General features: G+C 46.3%; 1 non-coding gene across 1 annotated transcript; it reads right to left on the bottom strand.

Moving 5' to 3' along the window:
- Positions 1-15,247: 15,247 nt before the first annotated feature.
- On the bottom strand, positions 15,248-15,320 carry Trnav-cac (transfer RNA valine (anticodon CAC)). Its single transcript has one exon. It is a non-coding gene; the product is annotated as a tRNA-Val (tRNA).
- Between the last annotated feature and the right edge of the window lie 1,889 nt (positions 15,321-17,209).

Genomic DNA, 17,209 nt, shown 5'->3' with positions numbered 1-17,209 from the left:
TACATCCGGTGGTAGTAATACGGCACTGGGACTGGGGCAACAAAGGTGAAAGGGTGCAAGAAAGGTAAGGGGAGGTGTTTCACTTCATTGTAGAAGCAATAGCAGAAACAATGTTCAACGCGCTTTGTGTTATAATGATAGAAACGGTAAGAATACGGAAGAGGATTAAGGATAATCATGTGATGTATAAAGAAAAAGTCAAAATAACTTAATACAACTCTAGGAATCAGTAAAAATTAGTAATTAAAACATGAAAGGAAGATTTTTAATATAAAAGAAAAAGAAAACAACACAACAACAGAAGAAAAAGTCATACATAACAAAAGAAACAAAAAAAAAATGAAACTGACCAAATCAGTAAAAGAAATGCCTTCATATCTAAAAAAGGTGACACTCACACATTAAAAATTCAAACAAAACTTCCCCACAACAGCAGCAACAGCAGCAGCAGCAGCGTCTGTCTCATCGCGGGTCGAGATTGCCACGCGCTTCTGTTTATTAATTCCAATAACAAAATCCGCCTAAATCATACACAAATAAATAAACAAACACGGCAAACGCTTTTTGTGCCCCCCCTCTCGGTCCCGAAACCCATTCTCTCGGGAGCGTTAGCTCGAGCCCATCAGCTTCACTCGACGGTGGTTCTCGGGCAGCCCAGTACGGTACGACATAAGCCCAATAGAATGTTTCCATCGAATATTCACTAAGCACATATATGCATATGTTTGCTGCTGCTCGTGCTCTTGCTTGAACCCTTTGGCGCCCGACTCCACCACCTCCCGAGGAATTGAACCGCTCGTTTCTGGTGGAGGCTTAAACCCACCCGCTTGCCAACATGCGAGAGTCCTTCACATTGTGCCAGTGAACACACTCACACAGCGTCACACAGCGCTGCTCTTTACCTCAAAATAACGGCACACACAGACCGAGTGTGTGCACGGTCGGACGGACAGGGAGGCCACAAACGCTGAGCGCCCTTTTAGGTGACAGGATGGTAACAAAAGTGTTTCCCCACTGTGAGTGTGACGGAGAAAGAGCTTTTACTCGGTGCTCACACTCACTCCAGTTCGACCCGTTTTCATCAAGCAACCAACAACAACAAAAAGGGCGATACGCATCCTCCTATCAGTGAGACCCTTCGTCAAGTACCAGGCTGCTCCATTGCACTGAACGGGCAAGCTTGATTTTCTTTTTCTCCATTTTCCCTTAAATTCTCTCTCTCTCTCTCTCTCACACTCGCCCTCATTTAAAAGCCTTCTCATTCTCACCGTTCGCAACTTAACAATCAACCTCCGAACTGTCCTCCTCCATTAACCTCCCTTCCCGTCTCCAGCACTCACCGGATATTCAAAATCAACACACACACACACACACGTGCGCGTATGCGAAAGAGGGAAACTAAACAACAACTCCAAAAGCTCTACCAAGCACCGTAAAAGCGCCACACATTATCATATCATGCAAAACTTTTCATTTCTACCACCACCACCACCTTTCTCATGCCTCTCCCGAAAACCCGATTACACGCAAAAGAGCGATACTTGGCGAGGCGCTGGAACGGACGAGAGCGAAAACGAAGCCAAGGGTTGGGACATGAAAGGTGAAACACAGCGATGACTACGACCGACTAGACTAACCACCTACGGCAACCTGACTGCTGCTGCTGCTGCTACCGTTCCATCCGTTCCCCACCACCCGGCCAAAGGACGAAGTTCAGAACGAAGCTTTGTGCTGTACAGCGTTGCAATTTCAACAATGAAGTAGCCGAAATGAGACAACAGCAACCAAGCTGTGTCTCACTCTCTCTCTTCCCCATCTCCCGCAGCTTCTGTTCCACGGAACGGGGAAAAACATAACACAGTAGAACCGGATTCGGAAAACCACCAGCACGTCCTGGGACTCTCTACCCCCTACCGACGCTCTCACTGTTTCTCTCTCTCTGTCTATCACTCTCTCTTTAACCGAGCTTTGCGAAAGGCGAACAATTTTTGTTTGAATAATTTTAAAACTTCGCCCATCCCCGGACGCAGTTCCCATCCATTTCAACGCTTACGAGCACAAGCAGAGTGTACGAAAAAAAGCACACAGACACACAAACACACACACATAGTTCAGCCGTTTGAGTGGTCCGTTTTTTTGGGAATGATTTTCCCTTGGCTTTCCTCTCCAAAACCAAACCAGCCACCGAACAATGTGAACGTTTCGTTTCGGTGTTGGTCGTTCGCTTGGGCAAAGCTTTAGGCACTTTTAGGGGGCGGGAAGGGCGGATGGAGGGATAGGGACGCCCTGATACCAATGATACGGCTCTATACGTGACATGGAAAAACTGTCCCTACAAGAAGAGTGTATGGAGAGAGAGAGACGGAGCGAGAGAGACGAAGCGAGAGAGAAAGAGTGAGAGAGAGAGCAGAGACAGTGAATGCTGGATGGTACTTTCGGATGAAAGCTGTGTATCCGAACGTGCACGGTGGGACTGAGCGTTTCGTTCGGAATTGATGGGGCAAATTCTTTTTTTTTTTTGTTGGATTTTACGAAAAGTGTCTAAAATTATGGGAAGGTTTAGTGGAATTTAATTCGAATTATTAACCGGAGAGAGAGAGAGAGAACTTCATGGTAAAGGAATAAAAGCTCAAACTGGTGGAAGTGCTTTTGGGTAGATTATTGGATAAGGAGTAACTGACGTGTATCGGATTTATTTTAACTCATTTGATAGAATTTGATCTATCAAACCTTATTATAAATATAGAAAAATTGCTTTCAAAACTTCAACTCAAAATAACAACTTTATTTAAACCCAACTAGCTGCACCCAGTGTGCTTCAACGCTTTTCAATAATAAACCATGTGTCGTCCTTTACTTACTCAACCCCACCCCATTGCATCAAAAAAAAGAAAACTACAGACAAACCTTCACACACACACACAGTCGCTTCCATCCGTACCGAACTGCTCTGTATGCAACTGAAGCTTTTGCGATGGTGGAGCAACACGGTTACGGCTACGACCACGGCTACGATGCAAATGGCAAAAGGTCCCTTCCACTCCTCTCCACAAGCTCACTGCTATTGAATCCTTCCGTCAGAAGCTCCAAAAACCCACTTCACTCATCCTACCTGCTCCTCACCCCTACAACCACAAATACGCTAGCGTGTGTAGGGCGGCAAAGGTACTACGAAGCGTACGTTTTTCCACGTAGAAGCGCATTGTGACTGGCTCAACCCTGGTCGAAACCAGTCGGTATGTAGTGAATTTCGGAAACAAAAACACACCACCAACAACAAACCCATAGAGAGGGAGACACACACACAAACGTACAGACAGATGCAAACAAATCTGGTGCAGGAAGAAGAAAAAAGGAGCCGATTCACAAGCGAGCGGCAACGAGAATGGAAAGCGTTTAGGAAGGTACAATGTCGGTAGGCTCTTGTCGATGGTGTGGCGTTTGTTGCTGGTCGTGTTAGGCTTCTTGTCTAGCCGGACGTGCTGAAGGGTGATATCAAATATAACAAACATCGTCGCAAAATAGGTCGCTTTTGGAACACTTTTAAATGTTAAAATGAATTACAGAACAGCGATACACACCTCCACGACACCTGTGAACGATTGTCCTTTTTATCGACCATTTCTAATCGAAACTGTCTTTTCGCACCCTTCATTAGATAATTTGGCTCGAAATTCTATTCATTTTTTCCCTGTTCGTCAAAGTCAAGTATCATCACATTCGAAACAACCCGGCACCCAGCTAAAGAATTTACCACACTCTTGACATTTTCCCTCACAGCCACGGCCTTTCCCCCATTGTGTCCTTTATTTCGGCGCATTGTCAGTGGCAACGATAAGTAGCAGCAGCGGCCAAGGACGACACTGCAACCCCGAGGGGGCTTTCGGTATGTTTTGTCTCCCCCTTAAACCGTAAACATCAGCATGCAAGGCACGCAGCGCAGCGAAACCGGAAAACAAGACACGCCAGCCGAAAAGTGCGAAGCTTAAGAAACGGAAGGACAATCTGCAGCCGAAATCTGCCGGCTGTCACAATTTTATCCCCCCTTTCATCCCAGCTTGCCTTCGCTTCCTGTCGTCGAGTTGCGCGTGGAGTGCATAATTTGTGGAAAATGATTTCCGATCGCAGCAACACTCGCATTTTGTGCGCGCTGCGTGAATCAATAGCTTCAGCGCGCATTCCATCAACGGCCGCTGGAACATGAACATGAACTCAAAAAAAAAAGATCTGTTTTAAATTGCTGCAGCATAATTTATTTCTGCCCGCCCGCCCGGTCGTCCCGAGGCAAAGCAAATTAGTTCCGCTTAGCACCCCGAGAGTTTCTAACAACACCGAAAGCTGATCGCAGAATTTGCCTTGCCCGGTGAAACAACAATTCAAAGAAAATTAGCAACCATTTGTCTCGGAAGGGCCTTTCTTTCCTGGGGGATTTTTGTTTTTTTTTTATTCCCATTTAAAGAATTCCCTTATCTTCTCTGCTCAACAACGCCACACTTCCACTTCCTAGCCAGCCCTTTTGCCCGTGAGGTATCTCTTGCAAAACTTTGCACAATCTACGACAGATTGAATAAATTTTGCTTCCCCTTACTAATCACTAACAGTTTATCAAAACCCTTCTTCCTGTGCATGCTTTGGTCCTTCAAACTCTATGCTCTCTGTTTTCGTCCCTCACTTTTCATCACCTGCCACGGTGGTACCCCCGGCAGCCAAATTTAATCTTCTCACTCTTCACTCAATCTCATCAATTTCGGTGTGCGAAGGCGCCTTCGCCCGCGGCCAAGTCAGTAAGTCGCACCGAGGCGAGGCTTAGCGTCGCTTCCGCGTTGTATGTTCGTTTCCACTCCACACTGTGGTATACATTTTCTATCTTTCTATCTATCTATCTATCTCTCACGCTCTGAAGTCTTTCTACACTTGTTTGTGTGCCATCTCCCACTCAATAAGCAACATTCCACTCGATTATTAGAAGATATAATAAATAAAAACCGATTTGCGAGCGGAAGCGAAAGCAAAGGTTGGGAGCGTGTCCCTCTGGGAAGGAGAGAAACACGAGGAGCGCAATCCACAAAACAACCAACAGCGGGAAAAGTCAAGCAGCCGGATGCGGAAACATCGACTAATGTCAACCGAACGATGATGGTGTTACAGGAGCAGCTCGCGTAACGCACGGGGGCACGGTTCTTGATGGGGTTTTCTGCTGTATGATGGAACGTCAGCAAACGGGTCAGGCTGAAGGGCGTACTTTTAGCGCACGAGAACAAAATATGCTCCTGAAGCGCCGCTCCTTTCGGCTTACTCCAGTTCAGCTTCGCGTGTAGCGGCGAATAAATTCCACCGTGGCAAAGAGCAATTTCCCGCAGCGCGCACTCGTGTTCCGGGAAGTTTGCCCCATCCCAGCGACGGTAATGGTGGAGGCGAGAGGAGCACTTGACGGCGTCCTGTGGCACAACCACCCGCGAAGTACATGGGCAGCATAATCAGTATCACCAGCACCGTTCCAATCTGCCCGATTCGCGTTGCCATCCGTTTTTTTTTGTTGCGCGTAGGATGTGAGTTGGTGGTGAATTTGTGGCCACTTTTCCGAGCAGGCGTGCAGTAGAAAGGGGGACGGAAAGATGAGAATGGCTGCAAAATAAGAAGCCATCGGTGGGGTGTCCTGTGTCTCTATGCCCTCCTGCACCTTCACCGACTTATTCAATCTTCTTTTGGGCGCTTCCAGCGCTTCGGCAGAACTGACTGTTGCTTTTTCCTACCAGCGGGTCAGGATGGAAGGAGGAATTATGCTATCGTGGTGATTGTATTGAAAAGTTTGTAGAATGATTCATTATAGAAGGAAAGAACAGCGTTGCATGTTAATCAAATGGATAGATAACCCTGCCTGGCTAAGTTGACTTTGTGGTGTAACTGGTAAGTGGTAACGTTTATTTTCTCCCCCGGCGTGCGATGGATTCTTGAGGAGAGCAAACGATCTCTCAAAAGATTTTGTTCTAGAAATAACTTTTACACCTTTTCTGGATATCGTAATGCAGAAAAAATGAAGTGAAGTGATAAAAGAGCAAGAAATTTAATAAAAAAAAGGTCAGTAGTAATCAAGTATGAGTATCGTTCTTCGAAATGCCAGAACCATCACCAGCCAATCAAAGCAACTTATCAACCCACATATACTACCTCCAATCCGGCACACTAAACAATCCTGCATACAAATGAACCTCTCCAAGCGCAGCCGAAGATTCTACGTTGCTATACAAACACACAACAACCGCTCGGCGCCGCTGCTGCTGCTTATATTCTACCAAATCACGCGATGGTGTAGCGAAATTTGCAACATCAGTGGAAGCGAAACGCCCTGAAGAAATGGAGAAATTTCCACAACAGCACCACACACACACACACACACAGACACACATACAGGCGTAACCCGTCTTCCTCCCATACTCTCCCAGCCCATTCGCACGACCGTGTTGATGGGTTTTCGCTCAAGAAGCAAAGGTCCTTTTATTGTTTCCTTTCACGTGCGCCACCCTTATTGTTGCTTTCCCTTCGGGCGGGTCGGGGATGATCCGCTTTTCGCGTTTCCCTTCACCGAGAGGATACTTTCACTCTCACGTAGTCCCTCTCATTCCCCCCTCTGGGGCAAGCCATTGAGCCCCCTTTCAACGGACGATTTATATGCTCATAAAATGGCAGCGAATCGTGACCGAAAGCCGAGCGGAATAGACACAAACACACGCTCACAGCGCACAGGTTTGGTCGGGTGATATCTGACGGCATCAACGGTATCCACTTTCAAATTGATTAGGTAAATAGTGAGTGACGATTAGAGGAGGCAATGGGGAGATGAGCTGAGACGCATGTCCTTGGGATGATGATGGTGAGTGAGAGAGCGTGAGAGCAACGTAAGTGAGATGGAGACAGTTGCGCGGTAAAAAGGTAGCTACTGCAGATAAACATCTAATAGGCTTCTCATAGCGTGCCATCTTGGAAGCAGTGAGCCCCTGGAAAGTTGACGCCGAGATGGGCGAAATGGTTTCATCACGGGATCCCACAGAGTATGGCTCAGAAGTGTGGAGAGCTCCCTTTCTTCTTCTCTTTCAATTGCCAGATGATTTTCTAGAACAGAGACATTAAAGCAAAAGTTTGGAAAGCTCCAAAGTAGCTCAAACCATCTGTGCACACAGAAACAATACTTAAAATCACTATCCGATAGCTTCACACTTCCAAAGCAACTTCGCTTAACAAATACAGATCTGTAACAGATTGTTAGGTAATAGCATTACAACAAACAATAAAGCCCTTTTTTGGAGGCGATATTTACCCAACTGCAAGTTCATAGACACACATAAGACCCTTAGAAAGCTTTAAATAGTACGAGCGATACTGCACCCGACCCGCATAGTCGTAGTTTTTTTTCCTGGTGAGCCACGAAATGGAGTCGCTGAGATACATTTGTTGGGCGTTTTGTCTGGCACAGGTACGACAACTGCATCTTCACGCATCCCAACGCTTATAACTGTCTCTTATTCTACCCATTTACCCCCCTTTTTAGTTTGCCTTCGTGAGCGGTCATCCCGAGTTTGGTACTCCCTTTAAGGTCCCGCAGACGTCCGCTGTCATTAAGGGCGCTATGGATGTGTCCCGCCTTTCTGCATCGATTGACGATACGCTCAACGTAATGATGAGCGGGTTAATACCCAACAGTGAATCCAAACGATTGCTGGTAGTCAACTTTGCTGACGAGTTTTCGCGAAAGTTGAAAGCCGTCGCGGAAGAGCTGCTAACCGCTACAAGTAGTAATTCCAACGTGAATGACACGCTGAATGCAGTGTTAGATAAGTATGCGGAGCTGGTCACGTTTTACAACAGCAAAGGCGATGCATTCGTTTCGGATGTTTCCTCCAAGGTGGGTCTGTACGTGAGCAGTGAGTTCTGGGCCGCACTGGACTTTATTGAAAGCGCTCTTCCCGATGTAAAAGTTACGACGGACATGTTGCGACAGGCTCTACTTAGTGTCTCCGCTGTAGGTGACGTTCCAGCAGGTCTGCTGCGACCGCTCGTGAATGCATTGAGAAACACGAAGGCACATTTACCACTGCTGGTGTATGTGTTCCAGCGTGTTGGAGTGAACTTCCAAACGGCGGACACGTTCATAGCTACCTTCAAGCAGGACGAACAGCCTCTGCCCGATAAGTTCCAGCAGGACACAGCTACGTTCAACGGACGGCTGTCAACGCTTGAAGCTGCTGTTGAGACATGCTTTTCCACGGTGGAACAATTGTTCAACGCTACCGGCACTCGACTGAGCACCGAGTTAAAGGGTGACGTAGAAGATCAGAACAACTTCGTGAAACTAAAATCAGATTTACTATCGTTCACGACCACCCGTTCACTGTTTGTGAAGGATCTGAAGCAATCGATTCAACTTGCAAGCTCAGGCAACAGACAATCGATCGCGAATGGTGTAAGCCAGGTGTACTACTCGGATAGCTCGCAAAAGGTGGGCTCTCCAGCATTACAGCTCGCCCAGCAGCTCCTCGAATCAAGCGCCAAAGCCGAGTTCTGTCATAGCAAGTACGCTGCCCTTGTGATGGATCTGCTTCCCTTGGGAAGGATACGGTTGAACGAATGTTTCGATACGGAGCGACCGAGGTTGCAAAAGTTGGAAGAGCTAATGGAAACGTACGCACTGATGGTGTCGTACGACGTAGAGGACATGTGGAATAACTTGAAACCCTGCACGGCGGAATATGCCAAGTGTGACTGTCTCTCAAAGGTAAGCTTTCGAGTTCGTGATCTGACGGCTATCCAACCTGTTCATCTGTTTCGGTTTTATTTTTCTTCAATTCCAGATCACTTCATTCTACAACAAGTTAAAGACAGCGCGTAATACTGCTAAATTGACCAGAGCCGCGAATTTCTTCTTATCGGCCCTGACTGCCAGTTTGAATCGGGTTGGACTATGCTTTACGCGCGTGAATTTCTTGACTTTCCTCAACCTGGTACCTAACTACATAGAGGACGCCAAGCAGTGCGTTGGTGAAAATTGAAGAGCTCGAGAGGATGCCTTAATTGATTGTGCAGACAAAAATGGTTTAATAAAATTGTTTTATAATGCATGAATTATCTATTGATTCTTTGATTCATTTTAGATTTTTTGTTATTCAATTAACTACAAAATTGAACGATCATTTGTGTGAGTTCATATCACAAACAGGTAAGAATTCTCCCGGCTATCCAATCTACCCAGAAGAGTTCCCAGATTTTCTGTTATTCCCTCATCATTTTCGCTCTTTAAAGCTCTTCTCTTATTTTTAACAAAATAATAAATATAATGGGACGGTCTGGTGGTGTAATCGTCAGCTCGTTCGACTTATGCCAACATGCCCGTCATGGGTTCAAACCCCGAATGGACCGTTCCCCCATACATAGGACTGGCTATCCTACTATGTATATAATCAGCTAAGCCCAGCAGTGGGACAGGCGCAGGCCTTGACCAACAACAGATGTTGTAGAAGAAGAGTATACACAATTTTCCAAGTGGTTTTGTTGTCTCGAAGTGGCAAGACAGTATTGAAAAGAAAGAAGATCAATAGTAAGCAATTAAAAGATGGGATTGACGAAAGCCGCTTAAGATACAGCTTTTTATAGTTTTATTACTATATTTTAAGTATTTAAAGATTTATTAGAAATGTTTGTTTTTGCACACTACAGTAAATGTGTCAGTCAAGCCGGCTCAATACAATAGATCACCATCGTCATCGCATTAAATATCATTGAACAGAAAAAACTCAATATAATAAACAACTTTATTTATATTATATCATAAAACATCATATTCCCTCTAAACATCTCAAACCTCCATCATTGGCACATTGTAAGACGGCCCTTTCTGTCGACACTCTCCAATTTCGCTCCATAGCTGCGCCCGATCGTTCGCGACAGCTAGGGAGGCTTCCGTACCGCACAGCAGCAGCCGGCGGGCGCTACTAGTTGTCTCAGCTACCAGAAACGACTTCATTAGCTCCAGTTTTTTCTTCATTTGCTCCACCAACTGTGTATAGAGACCGTTCATAGCAGTTAAGAACGAAAAATTGCCCGACTCCGCAGTGCAGAGCTGTAGCTGATCGAACAGATCCTCGAAATCGTACACGAACGTCGCGTACATGTTGAGCAGGCTGGTGCGGAGCGTTCGTAGTCGCGTGTGCTCCTGCCGATAGCACACTATTAAACCATCCCTAACGCGCGGTAGAAGCTGTTCCACCACGCTGGCGTACTTGTTCAAACAGTACAGGCCGTACGGTCCCTTCATTGCCGTCACGTCGGCAAGATACAAGCCAAGCTCATAGGCTCGACTGAACGTAACAGATGCGACCGATGTTAGGATGGTTTTGTATGGGGTTAACTTGCTGAACTGTTCCCTCACCGTGAGGGCCACTTCATCTTGGTCATCCGACTGCAATAGCAGAATTTTTGTAACCGTAGTCCGAATATCGCACGGGCCCGAACCGTCGCATAATATTGCCACCAAGGGTTCAACCGATGCGCCGAGACCACTGATCTCTTGCTTGGTGCAGCCCAATGCTTGCAGCGTCGTGTCTTGCAATTGCTCTACATCATCCATAAAGCTTGTAAAATCATTTCCAACCGTTGTCGTTGTGGTCTGTACCGACCTGGATAGCCTTCCGAGGAATGCATCAGCCGCTCGAATATTCTCACCCGTCGAAGCGATCGTGTAGTTTAGCGGAACAGTGTTTGCTCGCAACATCGAAGCCACTCGAGTTACCATATTGACGATGGACACATCTATGCTCACCGGATTGTCAATCACGGCTGCGGTTAGCTGCACTACCGCTCCGACCATAAGTTGCACCGAGCTTTGCAGCGTCTTGAATGAGTCCTGCAGCTCTAGCTTGATCGATAGTTTGACGAGTTTTTCGATTTCAGCCAGAATCGGAGGTAATTCGTCCACCTGAAGTGTTTGCAGACGCGCGAGAGAGAGCAAGACGGGATGGAAGGTAGCAGTGACGTTGCTGTTGCTTGTACTGGCTTGGTTCAAAGCAGTTGCAAAGGTCGTCCCAATGGTGGCCACCTTGCGCGCCAGCAGGTCCATCTGGGTGCGTAAATCGCTCAGCAAGCCGTAGGACGAGACGAGGGAAAAGCTCATGTGTTTTGTCAGCTCGCTCAACCGCTCCTCGATCATGACGGCCGTACCTTGCACTGCTACACTGCCCCGGATCATCACATCAACACCAAAGTCGGGTTTCGCTGCAACGAACGTCATCTGGCGGGAAAGCAGATCATTTTTTATGAAGAAATTGTATCTTCTAAAGCCTCACATTTTACTCACCGACAGCAGACACGCAGCAAATAGCAGAAGTTCTCTTGCGCGAACCATTGTCATGCACACACAACGATCGAGCTACAGCAGCAGTAAGCTGCCGCATCTCTAGTAAGCCCCTTTTTAATAGATCCAACCCAGAATCATTTGTTGGGCAACGAGCATTTGTTCAACTGGTAACTGGTACGATATCTGGCTAGAAGTAGGGCAAACAATCACTAACCTCACCTATATCTACATTTCAAAACATGTCTCCATATAACTCCTTGCCAAGACAAACAACGTGTACCGATTAAGTATCACAAACCGATTTTATTTACGAATGTTTTTGTCTGTAGTTTCAAAAACAAAATCCTTTCAATCGCGGCAAAGCGGCAAAAGAATTGCCGCCAATTGGCCGGCCGCTTTGTTGCGCTTTCGCTTGGGAATGTACAAAGAATCGCATCAAAATACACAATCGAACTCAGCCCGGTTTAGCTCCTTAGAACTACCGTTCTCTTAGTAGTAGTGGGGAAATGAATAATAGCCTAATTATAAAATGGAGCGCGTGTTTAGTCTAGTGGCGGTAGCAGCGGTCCAGCCGTGTTTGGAAAATAGGGAAAAGGGGCCAAACCAGCCCACCCCAGGCCCCATTTCCAGGCGAGCGTGAGTTTGGATTTTTCGGGACACTTTAATTGGGCGTTCTTGTTGGGGTTTAAAATTGCGCGGCAGCGCACACGCGATCGAAACGGCAAAGCCAGTTAAAACTGGAGCACTACGCCACTGGTGGTGGTGTAATGAGTTGTGATGGTTTAAAAATAAATGCGATTTGTTTACATCGATGAAACAGGGTGGTGATGATGGTGGCCGTAGCATCGCCCAAGGACTTCCTAATATTAACTTTTGGAAACGAATGTGTGAGTGTGTTGGAAGCATAGAACGGTGAAGGTAGCATTTCATGTTCTTTGTTGTGCTAATGGTTGACTAAATGATTGGTTTTATGTAAGGGTAAAACTAACCATTAACAGTTTAAACATTAATATTATCTTCAATTCATATACAATTCTTCCACTTCCACAACAAATGACCCACCAACTAACACGATTCACATTCCCCGATTGTAATGTCTTTCGCAACGCAAACCACAACATACAAATCCCATCCCAAAGTGTCGAGATCACGGCACGGCACGAGGAGCACGTGGAAGGTGAAAAATTAATATTTAATCAGCTGGTTCCGCTTGGGCCCTCGATTACTCAAATCCATTCTCCTATCTTCCCATCGCCTCCAGACTTACATACTATCTCATTAAACAGTACGAACATAAAACCGAAAACGACCACCTCACGTGTGCCTTCCTTTACACACGCACGCATTAAAAGGTTTCGTTCGTTGGTGTGTTTTTGTGTGCTGTGTTACCGTATCGGTGTTACAGTCTAATCCAACGATCAACTTGTAACACTTCGCCAATAATTTTACCATCCCCGCACTGCGCTCCTTCGCTTCAACAAGACCGTCATGATTTATTGCGTATACAGGGTACTTCCTATGCTACTGCTGCTGTAAAATGCCCTTCCCGTTTTTAATGTGTGTTTTCTCTACCCATTTGAACGAGAAGAAGAATAACGGCTCCTTCCCATGTGGAGCCAGTTGTGCAGACTATGTTTTAACGGTTGCTATTTATCCCTTCCCTTCTTGCACACGCACCAGGCACAAGATCTCCGCGCGTAAAGAGTGACAAAATTTCACCCAAAAACACTCGGATCATTCCCCGTTTTTGCGGCTAGTGGTAGTGGTACTGTCATATTGATTTTTCTCGCACCCAACCAGATCCGCTTTCATGCGAACTCGTTCTCGAACGCTCTGCTGCTTCTGCTTTGCTTTGCTCGGCGAACAAAAGAGTAAGGCTTTGTGTCGGTGTCGGTGGCTCCAAAAGCAGGCAAATCCTGCACACTTTCCTGCTACCCTGGTACGGTGGTGGAGTCGATTGAGGGAAAGTTCTCTCGCATTGAGCCACAGCTTTCTCCTCGCGTTAGGGCAGCGTTGAGTACCGCTGAGTTGCTCGCTTGATGGAGAAGTTGAGATTCCGAGATTGCTATTGAATTGTGTAAGGAGTCTTGTTTAACGGGGAAAATGGATCGCTCTGTGGGATAAGGAGAAGATGTTCATTCGTTTTCTGTTACAGGAACAACTCTCAATGCAAAAAATAGTGTTTGCAATAGTTATTTCGATTTAAAACATCAATTTTGGTATGAGTATTGCATACTTTCAGGCGTTTATAGCATTTCCATCAACGCTATGCCATTTAGATAGCCCCAATGACTTATTGTTCATCGTTTTGGGAAACAACATCGTAGTGAAGATCAAAATGAAGCTCCCTTAGCTTTCCCACGCCCTTTTGGAATCGCAAATTCTAAGCAAGATATTAATTACCAACAGCATATATCGTACGCTCAGATTTCAAACACTCACTCACTTCGGAGCGGCAGCGAAATAGTTTCCCAGAGCAGCAGTCCATTCTTGAAGCAATTTCCAGTGCAAAGTTAGCCACCGACCAACGATAGCCCCGGATAGCACCGAACGTCGACGCACAAACGCTCCTATCTCGAGCTTCATAGATTGGACCTACCGGGAAAACACAGAAATCTTATCAGCTACGAGATACGGCTGTCAGCGCATGTACTGCACCAGTAATACCCACTGTCGCACGGTACTGGGCGACGGCAGGACCGTGTGTATCCTGAATTCCACAAGACACATCCACACCGGACAGACAGTTGGGGTCTCGCTGGAACGGTATACATTCCGCGGCGCTGCTGTACGATGCGGTTCTATCGCCACAGGAGCAAATACGAAACCCCGGGTGGAACAAAATCAGAAGTTATCAAGTATGCAGACGATCTGTTAGAAAGGGAGGGACTTAGGGCAAACCAAAGCGTTCACCTTACCCCCTTTTTGACAGTACTGCTGCACCCAGCGAAGCCCTGAAGAAGTTATCTCACCAACCAACTCAAGAAACCATTCGCTTCGTTCCTCTTGATCCTAGGCGCTCGAGCAGCAGCAGCAGCAGCAGCGGCAGTACACACATACACTTGATTCCCGGCGTTCGATGTTGTGCATAGTTTTGCACTCACCTCCTCACTTCCCGTGCCTTTGCGAATCCGTCCACAGCTACCAATGTCTCGAACGATGAGCCAGAACCTCGCCCGGGCTCATAAACTTCCCATTGGACAAGTTCGAGGAATTCCAGAATTTAAACCAATCCCCGAGCCCTTTCCTAGCGCCCATCCTGGCACCTCCGCAGGGTTCAGCTGAAAACCCGTTTTACCCGTTTATGTTCTCCTCACTTCCCGGTCGGCGCAACCTCGCCAATCAACCTTTGTACTGCTGCACGCTCACCGATACGGTACAAGATGCAAATGGATGCATCTTAGCGGAAAGGACGTGAAATAGTCGCTCCAGCTATGTCTTGACCTCTTCTTGAAATGCCTTCGGGCTAGCGAGATGGTAAGCGCCGGATGAACACACACACAAACCCCAATATCCGGACATCTTCATTGAGGGCGAAAGTATACTCCAAGAAATGACTGCCCCACCGCGGACCTTGTCCAGCAAGCTTCCAGAAAATGGGAGATGATCGTGGAACAATTACTTCCGGGGGAACCGGATGGCAGTTGCAAACCCAAAAGGGTGGGTAAGAGCGAGCAAGTTTATTATTACGGCTGTAATTAAATAAATCCCACCCTTGAAGCTGAACTTCCCGGGCGGCATTGAAGTCAAAAGTTTGTTTCGTTTCAGTAGAAGATAGAGGTACTTAGAAAAGGAAAGATTATAGTTGTATTAGAACTCTACTACACACAGAAATTGCTTTTATACTTGAAAAGTCACATAGCTTTGTTTGTGGAAGAGAGGAAAAAAGAACACTCTCTCTCTTGTTTCCGCCCGGGTTCGAACCGGGGACCTTCTGCGTGTGAAGCAGACGTGATAACCGCTACACTACGGAAACAGATGTCAGAAAAGGCCGCTAGTTTGCTCCCCATTGCTGGCCACCTGGTCCACACTGCTCTTCACATTCCTTATCTTGTTTCGCTTATCAGTTGAACTTCATTCATTCTTTCAAACACGAATGAGTAATCTTATTAGATTATTGCTTGAAATTCATAAATCATTACTGTCATGGATTCAAGCGAGGATTGGACCAAAATATCTAGCTTATCTGTACTGTTTTATATTTCTTTAATCTCACATTTCTTGATCAATGATAAATGTTTAATATAATTCTTATTTATCTTACCGTTAAGAGTTATACCATATTATTTGTATTAGTTTAGCAAGCAACAACCATATTCAAACTCCCAGCGCAACGAATCTCTTCTCACACGAATCCGTCACACCCAAAAAACGACAAACAATAATTATCCATCCATCCACATTATCCGTGTCGCGGATTGGCGAACAACACAATCAGCCCCCAACTAGCTGATTGATAGTGATAAGAAACGGTTGCGAAACATACTAATTACCTTCGATTTCGCTATTTAACGCTTCGCGTATAGAGCCTTCCTCCCGATACGCACCTTTACCAAGCCATCGGAATTAATACAATCGCTATGCTTTAATTGTGTCCACTCCCGGACTGTGTCGGGGACGGGATGTTAAAGTTATCTCGATCTTGTGCACCTTCTTGTCTATGAAGCGTGAAGTGTGCATTGGACAGTGTGAACGAGATTGATTCGCTTAAATGTATGAAATGGTAATGACAATTTCAAGTAATATAACAACAGCTTCTTACCACCAACACACCAAATCATACCTTCATAGGAGAGTAAGCTACTGTAAGCTCAAATTAAATTACATTCTGCTGATTCCACCGCCTTCTGGAGCAAGCTTTTACCTGAGTAACATCCTACAAATGCCACCCGCAACTGCAACACTAATAACATCGATATCACTAAACTACAACCAGCGTGAGTGATTGCGTTTCATCCTGTCAAAGCATCCTGTCTTTCCGCATCCTACCGCACGCTGAATGCTCCAATAGATTCACACTGCCAGCCCTGGGAGTCATCACACCGACACACCTCCCCTTGTCTAATGGTAGTCAAAATCGGGCTGTTTGTTTAATAGTTATGCCTATCAATTATGCAAACAATCTGCTATTCCGAGCTTCCAATGCACAATGCATCAATGCACGCCTGCCTGCGGAGGGGGACGAACGAGGTGCAACGATGATTAAGACGTATCGATATCACAGCCAGATCGAGGCGCAGTGGAATGATGGACGTTGGATAGTAGAAGAGGTACAGTGGTGCACCAATTGAACATTGCACAGATTCACACAGAACGTAGCAGAGATATTGAAGAATGTAAACGCCATTTTTTTTCACTACACAGCTTCTCCTGCATGCAATCTGGAATGCACTTCAGCTTGGAGAAGACAAAGACGATCACGAGAAGCATTGCTGTCTCCGGCACACTGACAGGCGTCGGACATTACAAACCACCCCCCGCCCAAGGCAGTTTGGCAGCAGTGATAAAGGTTACGGAATTGAGACATTGCTGCCTCCCGTGCCTGTTTGAGATGAGCTTGCCCGCCTCCATTTCCCCACCGCCCCTCGGGGGGAAGTCATCGCTCAACGACCCAATCAATAACCTAATAAATTAATTAGCTTCGAATCGTCGCTTCGCTGCCATCGCTAGCACAATCCACAACATTCACCCGCTCTCTCTCTCTCTCTCCCCTACTAACATCAGCAAAGACAACAAACCCCTCTAACCCTGGGAGGACCCTGCTAAGGAGTACCTTCGACCGGTGAACAAAGGATTAGCACAACTGGACTGGTGTTAAGTGGAACATGGAGACAACAGGAAAGAGGGCGGGAACGGGAAGTCACC

Source organism: Anopheles coluzzii, chromosome 2, assembly GCF_943734685.1.
Source record: "Anopheles coluzzii chromosome 2, AcolN3, whole genome shotgun sequence".
NCBI lineage: Eukaryota > Metazoa > Arthropoda > Insecta > Diptera > Culicidae > Anopheles > Anopheles coluzzii.
The sequence above is the reverse complement of the archived record's forward strand: the minus strand, read 5'-3'. Positions and strand labels throughout refer to the sequence as shown.